The sequence below is a fragment of the Malaclemys terrapin genome, chromosome 2 (genome assembly GCF_027887155.1).
Source record: "Malaclemys terrapin pileata isolate rMalTer1 chromosome 2, rMalTer1.hap1, whole genome shotgun sequence".
NCBI classification, from domain to species: Eukaryota; Metazoa; Chordata; order Testudines; family Emydidae; genus Malaclemys; species Malaclemys terrapin.
Window position 1 is genome coordinate 275,808,847 of NC_071506.1, and position 8,686 is coordinate 275,817,532.

Genomic DNA, 8,686 nt, shown 5'->3' on the forward strand with positions numbered 1-8,686 from the left:
CCCCCTGACAGCCCCCCCCCAGAACTCCCAACCCATCTAAACCCCTCTGCTCCCTGTCCCCTGACTGCTCCGATCCCTCTCCGCACTCCTGCCCCCTGACAGCCCCCCCCAGAACTCCCAACCCATCTAAACCCCTCTGCTCCCTGTCCCCTGACTGCTCCGATCCCTCTCCCCACCCCTGCCCCCTGACAGCTCCCCCCCAGAACTCCCAACCCATCTAAACCCCTCTGCTCCCTGTCCCCTGACTGCTCCGATCCCTCTCCCCACCCCTGCCCCCTGACAGCTCCCCCCCAGAACTCCCAGCCCCCTACCCCCCCCCCCGCTCCTTGTCCCCTGACTGCCCCCTCCTGGGACCCCTGCTCCTAACTGCCCTCCAGAACCCCACCCCCTACCTAAGACTCCCTGTTCCTTGTCCCCTAACTGCCCCCTCCTAAGACCCCCCCCCAACTGCCCACCAGGACCCTACCCCCTACCTGTACCCTGACTGCCCAAAACTTTCTCCACTCCCCCCAAAAAGCCCCCCCCCCCGTTTCTTGACTGCCACCTCCAGAACCTCCCTGCCCCTTCTCCTGCCCCCCCTTACCCTGCTGCTCAGAACAGGGTGTTGGGCTCTGTGCGAGCCGGACACGTGGCTGCGCTCCCCAGCGCAACAAAACCCGGTCCCTGGCCCTGCACAACAAAACCCGGTCCCTGATCCGGACCGGGTTGCAGGGGAGAGCTGCCCTTGTATCAGCACAAAGTGCTCTCGCTCCCGTTTTGCTACGCTGCATGGCAGAAACCGCTCCCAGTTGCAAAAGGGGAGGGCTGCACTTTGTGATGAGACACTTGCTCAGAATGCAGGGCGGATCCGGCTCCTCTCCAGCTGCTCCGGAGTCCAGCCCGGGACTTTCCTGCAGCCCTCCCAGCCGCTCGCTCTGCTGTGCCGGGGGAGGGGGAAATCCCGGACATTGTGAGTGCTTTACAAATTCCCCCCGGACGCTATTTTTAGCACAAAAAGGAGGACATGTCCGGGTAAATCCGGACGAATGGTAACCCTAATTGTAGCAGAACAGGTGGTAGAGCTCCAGGGCTGCCTACGAAACAGGGACCATGATTTTCCTGGACTCTTGGAATCACAAACTGCGAGCGAGGAAGTTGGGGACCTGTGAACTGAGCGCAGGAGGCTGAACAAACACGGCATCAGCCGTTCAGGGTCCAATTGTGTGGAACTGTGACTTATGCACCCTGAGGTAAATGGTGGTAGAAGGTGTTAAATTGTAAATTCTTGCCCCAGGTCAACCTGGCCTTTCCGTTTTCTTCCCCCTCCCTCCCACCAGTAAAGTTAGTTTGTTTAAACCTCTGTGCTTGCGAGTGGCAGGGCCGTCCTTAGGGTTTATGGGGCCCTATGCAGTATTATTAAACTGGTGCCCCTATGCCCGATGGCAGCCCGGGCTTGCACGTGTATTTTAGATAAGGGTGGATTTATTTAAAAAACTGTATGTCTGAAGATCCAAGCATTTAAAGCTAAAGATGAATACTCAGATTGTGCATCTAAAAATCTATGCAAGGATTTTATAGAGATGTGATTTTTATAATCTTCAGCAACACACTGACGAAATATTTTTAAAGCAAATTTTCAACTAAGGTCCTGTAGACTAACATGTTCTGAGTAAACTTAGAATTTTTTTTCACATTTTAGCTCACAACTGTTTTTGTCAGTAAATTCAGAAACGGACAATATATACCTGGGGGTTGGCAAATGCCTGTTAAATGGCTCCATTTAACAGTTTCAGTGTTGTGCTAATAGGTCTGGCAGGCTGGAGGCTTTTTCACTTTTAAGTACTAGATCCCCTCTGGTCCAGGAAGACTCACCAGGCTGCAGCGGCCGGCTGTGGTGGGAGCCTGCAGGAAGGGTCAGAACAGGGGTAGGAAGAGGCGGAAGGGTGGACGCTAAGACCCAGAGATGCCCCAAATTTTCCTGTGCCCTATGCAGCCGCGTATGCTGCGTATGCCTAAGGACAGCCCTGGCGAGTGGGTACACATTTGCCTAGCAAAAGCGTCCAGAGTGGTTATAGGTTCCCAGATTACTAGGTGAGGACTCGAGCCCACAAAAGTTAAGAAATTGTAGAGACTCCCTTAAAATAAGTACCAGCCCTTGTTGCTGCATCCCCATTGGCAGAAGGGTTACAGCTTTCATCAGTCTTAGTAACTTCCTCAAAGGGCCAAAGAATTGGGCACAAATTTGATTAATTTAAGGACATGAAAGGGATGATTCTTTTTTAGCACCTCTTGCATTACATTTCAGAGCACAGTCCTTGCTTGTGTTTGTTCGATCCTTTAAGACTGCACCATCTGAAAAGCCGTTGGACTCAAGCAAAAAGTCTGAAAAGACAATTACAGAAGGAGAAATGGGGTCTTTTCTTGAGACACATTGGGACCAGACAGTCGCAATTTAAAGGAGGACATACAGGATCCCTTTAAGTGAAACCTGTTCATCAGAAGCAACTTGCATACTCCTGGCAATGTAGCTGTTTCTCCACAAGGAGATACCCATAGCTCACATTTATACTTGTGAAATGTTGAGCATTGACTTCATAATCGCTGGATTTGCAGACAGGAGCTAACTAGGAAGTGTCTGTTGATGCATTTTCATAGGGTAAATTATATACTCATATTTAGGTGAGGAATTGTTGAAAGGTTCCTTTGCTCCGGTAAAATGCAGCAGCTTACTGTGTTAGCGTCAGGCATTGTAATGCAGATTATATTTATTTGGCAGAAGCGACTATAAATTCAATGAAAGATGACGTTTCAAAGGTTTCAGCTGTATATTCTTTTCACGGCATATATTTCATCATTTTTTTAAAAAAAACCTTCGTTTGTGGGAGAAAACAAAATGTATCTGGTAGCAGGGAAAGAGGTTGCTTTAAGGGTCAAGTCCCAGGAGAGGGAGTCAGTGAAACTGGGTCCTGTCCATTTTAACTGTACTGTTAGAAGTCGAAGGCCTATGACACACAGTTGGACAGTTCCGATTCTAGCCACCAGAGCGCAATGGTGCACCTCCACACTAGCCAGTGCTATACACTGGACCAAATCTTACGGTCTTCATTGATGCACAACTCCCGCTGAGTGTGAGCTTCATGCTCTGTCCCAAAATTATGATTCAATATGAAGGCTGAGCAGCTGCAGAAACTAGGTGGGGATTGAGATCATACCAGTGCCCGATAGCTTAGTGTGTTAACTCCGGGAGAATGTTCTGTAGCTTCTCGGATTGTTGTGTTTGCAGACATCAGGATAACAACTAGTAACCACCCATTTGCTCTATCTGGTATTCCTCTTGACTACAAAAGGAGCTTAGTTTTTCAACAATAACCTGCATCATTCAGCCTTTGTTGTTGGCCTACGGGCCTGATCTTGCTTCGCTTGAAGCCAGTTAGAGTTTTGCCATTTGAATCGCACGTCTATTCCATATAGATTCTTATAACTCCTTCATTTCCATAGTAACTGCGTGCCTGCCAACAATGCATTAAGCAGCATGACTAACACCAGTCACCCGTGTTTGATCCTTTTTCTCATCTTCTCCCCCGGGGGAGAGTTGTGTGTGCAGTGCAGTGCATTATTTTGGTAGGGTTGTTCCTTTTTAAAATGTGCTCCGTGATGATGTGATGGAAGGCAGATTGAAGAAGAGCACTTTGACTTACATTGGAGGTTGTGAAGTTTGGATTGGGCCTCAGGACCGCTGACAGCAATTCCGGCCCCAGGGAAGAACAGTCAATCCCCCCTCCTCCTCTCCCCAGAAAGGGAAGGCTGAGGTTTCTGATACTACTTTTTATGCTATTGATAACACATTAGAACCCACTATGCATAAGTTGTGGCTTTGCTTGATCTAGTTAACTTTTTTTTTTCCAGTTACAGCACCAGTAGTAAACAAATTGTGAGCCTAAATATAAGATGTCGAATTTGTTATTTTGAATTATGTATTTAAATTAAATCAATACATCATGGAATGAAATTAATTAATATATAAAACATTTAAAGAAGCACCAAGTAAGGAAACACCTAAAGTATCAAGTCAGGCTTCCTTCACCTTAGTCTCTAAGGATAGAACAAGAAGCAATGGGCTTAAACTGCAGCAAGGGAGGTTTAGGTTGGACATTAGGAAAAAGTTCCTAACGGTCAGGGTGGTTAAACACTGGAATAAATTGCCTAGGGAGGTTGTGGAATCTCCATCTCTGGAGATATTTAAGAGTAGGTTAGATAAATGTCTATCAGGGATGGTCTAGACAGTATTTGGTCCTGCCATGCGGGCAGGGGACTGGACTCGATGACCTCTCGAGGTCCCTTCCAGTCCTAGAATCTATGAATCTAGGTGAACACCACAAGAGCTAAACAAACCAGATACTTGAGACTTCAAACGGGTGGCTAGCAGAAATCAGCTCTTCAAGGCCTTCGCATCTGGTACATAAACATCACTAGCTGCTGCTGTTACAAAGACGGACTCTGCAGCTGCTTTCAGTAAATGCTGCAGACATTTGTTGCCGGTGCTAAATAATCATCCTCTGTGTATTACGGATGATTTCTTTGCCGCAGCAATACTGGAGAGCTGGGAAGTGGGTTGTTTGCCCGTAACCTATTGTGCTGCTCTCGAAATGTTGCGTACCTTTTGGAGGATGAATTGTTCTCAGCCCTTGGTTAGCTGCAGTCATTATTATCAACCACTGGGGTATTATCCGATGTGCTTCACATGACAAAGCCTCCATATTTATTCAGGGCTAACATGCCAGCTGAACTTTAAAGAGATGGTTTGATTCAAGATAAACACACCGAAGACTCCATCGACAACATTACAGATACAGCCGTGGAGATGAATCCAGTTACATGTAAACTGTCCCCCCACCCTGGCTAGAGCATAATTCCATTTTGTGGCTGTGTTAGGACTTTATCCGTGTCCCTGCTCTGTGGATGCTCTAGTTAGGCACACGACAGGTGGGCCCGCATACGCTTATTAAAATGATGCCCAGAGGTGCCAATCAAAATCAGGGCCTCACTGCTGCACAGACACATAGTGAGACACTGCCACTGCCTCAATGAGTCCAGAGCCAACATAGATAAAGGGCAATATGGGAAACTGAGGCACGGAGCGTTTCAATTGTACGGGGAGATTTTGGCACACCAGTAAAGTACCTGAAACCTCTATTGCTTATTGCTAAAAGCAGCCATGTCAGCAGGCCGTAAATTGGCCATGCAGCAGCCTCAGCTGGACCAAGGCAGGAGGGGAGGGGGTTTTGGGTGCCACAGAAAGGGCAGCTTGACCCCACGTCCTTCCGGATAAGAACTGGGCTGAAATTGCTGATACATGTCTTTTAGAAGAACAGGAAGCTTGTCTATATATGCCCTCGGGAATGTGTCTGCCTCAAGGCGTGGAAACTCTGAAAAAACCCCACACCTGGTTAACTGATGACCAGAAGGAAACCTCTTGCTTGACCGTTGAAACTGCTTGCTTAACAAATTTTCTTTAAGTGACATGTCATTGTATGACTAATATATAAATTACGGGGAAAAGTTTGGGTTAGTTGGACTCTTCGGGAGGGTTTCTTCAGGGACTCTCCCTCTGGACGCATCTTGTAGTCCCCACCAGCAGACGGAAGATTTGGCCACCGGCTGGCTGCCGCTGTGCCACTCCAGAACCACACTCAGCTTTGGTAATTATCGAGGGTTGGGGGTGTTTTACTAACCTGTTGTGGACGTGTGTAAGTGCTTGACACTAAGTAAAGTTTAGCTTTAAGTGAAAGCACTCTTGTTTTGCCCTGTTTGTGCCAGCCATCTCGGTCGGACGGCCGCGTCTCCCCTGATTTATTTCCTGACACCACCTCGCATAGAGTAAAAGTTACCAAGCGCTTTGGGTGGAAGGAACCCCAGGTAACACAATGATTTGCCCAAGGTTACCCAACAGTAGAGCCAGGTGTACAACCTGGGTCTCCTGACTCCCAGTCTGGTGCTTTACTCACTAAATCATGCCCCCTTCCCTATAGCGTGTACAGAACTTGGTGTGTACCACATAGCAGTGATAAGTAGCAGCTTCTTCGGTAACCTCCTTGTCCCTTCTAACTTCCCCCAGTGTAAGGTTGCCCTTGAATAGAAACATTTCCCCTCCCTCCCCCCATGCACCTTTCTGGGGCTGGTCCTCTCAATACTGCAGAACCAAGCTGCTGGCAGGGATGAAGTGACCATTTTGCAGCTAGCAGCTGTCAATTGCCTCTCCCAGCCAGAAGGGAGGTAAGTAGCTTTGTGCTTTTCCCTTCTTATTGCAGAGGGAAGGCAGCACTGTTAGCTGGGAGCAGGCACTGCAGATGTTTGGTGAGGCTCTGTCCAATCTATTTGTGGCGGTGTTTTAATTCAGGGCTGGGGATGTGCGTCTGGCTTTCGGTGTTTGGCCTTTTGTAGGTGGTTTGCGGATTCATAGACTCCAAGGCCAGAAGGGACCATGTGACCATCTAGTCTGGCCTCCTGCAGAACGCAAGGTAGAGGCCTTCCCCCGATTCTCGTTTAGAAAGTCTGTGGGGTCGCTACATTCACACGTAAGGAGGTTTATCCTGAAGCCGGTCACCTGCCATGATCTGGTCAATTGTCCTTGTACCAGAAACAGCCAAGCGTTTCTCTGCCCTTGAGCTGAAAATGAGCGAGGAAACCTTGTGAAAGGGCCATTCCAGTGCCCTGTGTGTTGGAGGCAAAGGTAGACCAGCTTAAGGATCTCTCTAGAGGTGAATCCGGGGGGCGCTCGAGCTGCAAGGAGGTTACATTCCTTTGGGGTTTGCCATGATGATGAGGATATCGTTTAGAAAGACGTCCAGTCTTACCTTGTGAAGCAGGGGGTTTGTTCCTATACTAAAAGGGGGGCTGTCACATTTTCATATCTCTTGGCTCAGGCACATTCAGGCAGAGCTTGAGCTCTGCCTCTTATTTTGATACATCCGTGCCTTCTGATGAAGGCTGATATTCTTGTGCATTACAGTCCAGAGAGTCCCCAGAATTTTATTCTCCTGAGCCCCTAATTGCTGAGAAGCTGATGGGGGTGAGCAAAAAATCCAAGGCCGTACTGAGGGTGAGCTGGCAATTTGTGTAATGGAAAGGAAAGCATTAGGCCCCTCAGTGCACATGCGAAGTCTCCATTAGACGTTTAAATCCCCAAGCACTTTTCAAGGATGCTTTCTGAGCAGTGGCAAAGCTGTGACCCCCTCTGCACCCGTGTCGGGGAACTGCCACGGTTCTATAAATACAGGCCACTTCCCCAGAGAACAGCATGCTGCTTGGGAATCCGAGGATGATTCAGATGCTTAAGGAAGTTCATACCTTTATTAATGGGGAAAATCCTTGGCATTTCGGGTCCCTGCCTAGAAATAATAGGAGCTTTCACATTATTTGTAGATGGAGTAGGGTTAGTAGCAGGATGGATAAAAATGGATGATTTAAAAAAACATTGGATTTTTTTTGTTCATATTAAATACAGTTTTGAAAATAAATCTCTTTAGAATTAAATTTGAAATTGACAGCGTATGTTAAGGCCTAACCTTATTATAATATATTCAAATCATTTACTGAAAAACAAAAACTAATACTAAGCAGTAGACGTTTGCTGCTGAGTTTTAAAGAAAGTCAAACCACCGATCGGGTGGAAGTCACTGGCTAAGCACCTGAAACCAGAGTTCGTTGAAGTGCTAAACCAGCTTTTGACAGCAGTAGCTTCCTCTGCAGGTGCAGAGAGACTATTATCTTCATTTCAACTAGTTCACTTCAATGACTAGCTCATTCGAAATTCAGAAATCAGTTGGGAGTTGAAAAAGCAGGAAAGCTTGGTTTTTCCTCCCCTTCCAATCTATGAAAAAAACCTTTGTTTAATAAATCAGTTCGTTTGAAATGCAATGCATGTTTTGATCAACTTTTTTTCCTTAAGTATCCAGCACTTTTAAGGTAGCTGTATTTAATACAAATAGTGAAAATGCTTTTTCAGTGCATTTTTAACTCAATTTGAATTTCCATCCTAATAGAGCTAGACACAAATTGCAAGTAAAAAATAATAATCTAGTAAAGGGGAGGGGATAGCTCAGTGGTTTGAGCATTGGCCTGCTAAACCCAGGGTTGTGAGTTCAATCCTTGAGGGGGCCACTTGGGCTCTGGGGCAAAATCAGTACTTGGTCCTGCTAGTGAAGGCAGGGGGCTGGACTCAATGACCTTTCAAGGTTCCTTCCAGTTCTAGGAGATAGGATATCTCCATTTAAAAAAAAATTAAGCTATGTAATTGCTTATAGAAATATGTATAGATATAGTATATCCTCCCACTTAGCGAAAAGACATGCCAAGCTTAGTCTACAGGCTATACTTAGCTATAGATCACCGTGTTTTAATGGTTACCACCCAATGAGAATCAAACTTTCTTTAGGAAAAAAGGTAGGAAGTACAAATGCAAAACACAGTTAAAAACAACTATTTATATCAAAGCTTCCTGCTTGCATGATTAAAAGTGGTGATTTTTAATTGCTTTGATCTGAATCAATCTACCCTGATTAAAAAGAACGAGGAGTCCTTGTGGCACCTTAGAGACTAACACATTTATTTGGGCGTAAGCTTTCATGAAGTGGGTTTTAGTCCACGAAAGCTTATGCCCAAATAAATTTGTTAGTCTCTAAGGTGCCACAAGGACTCCTCGTTCTTT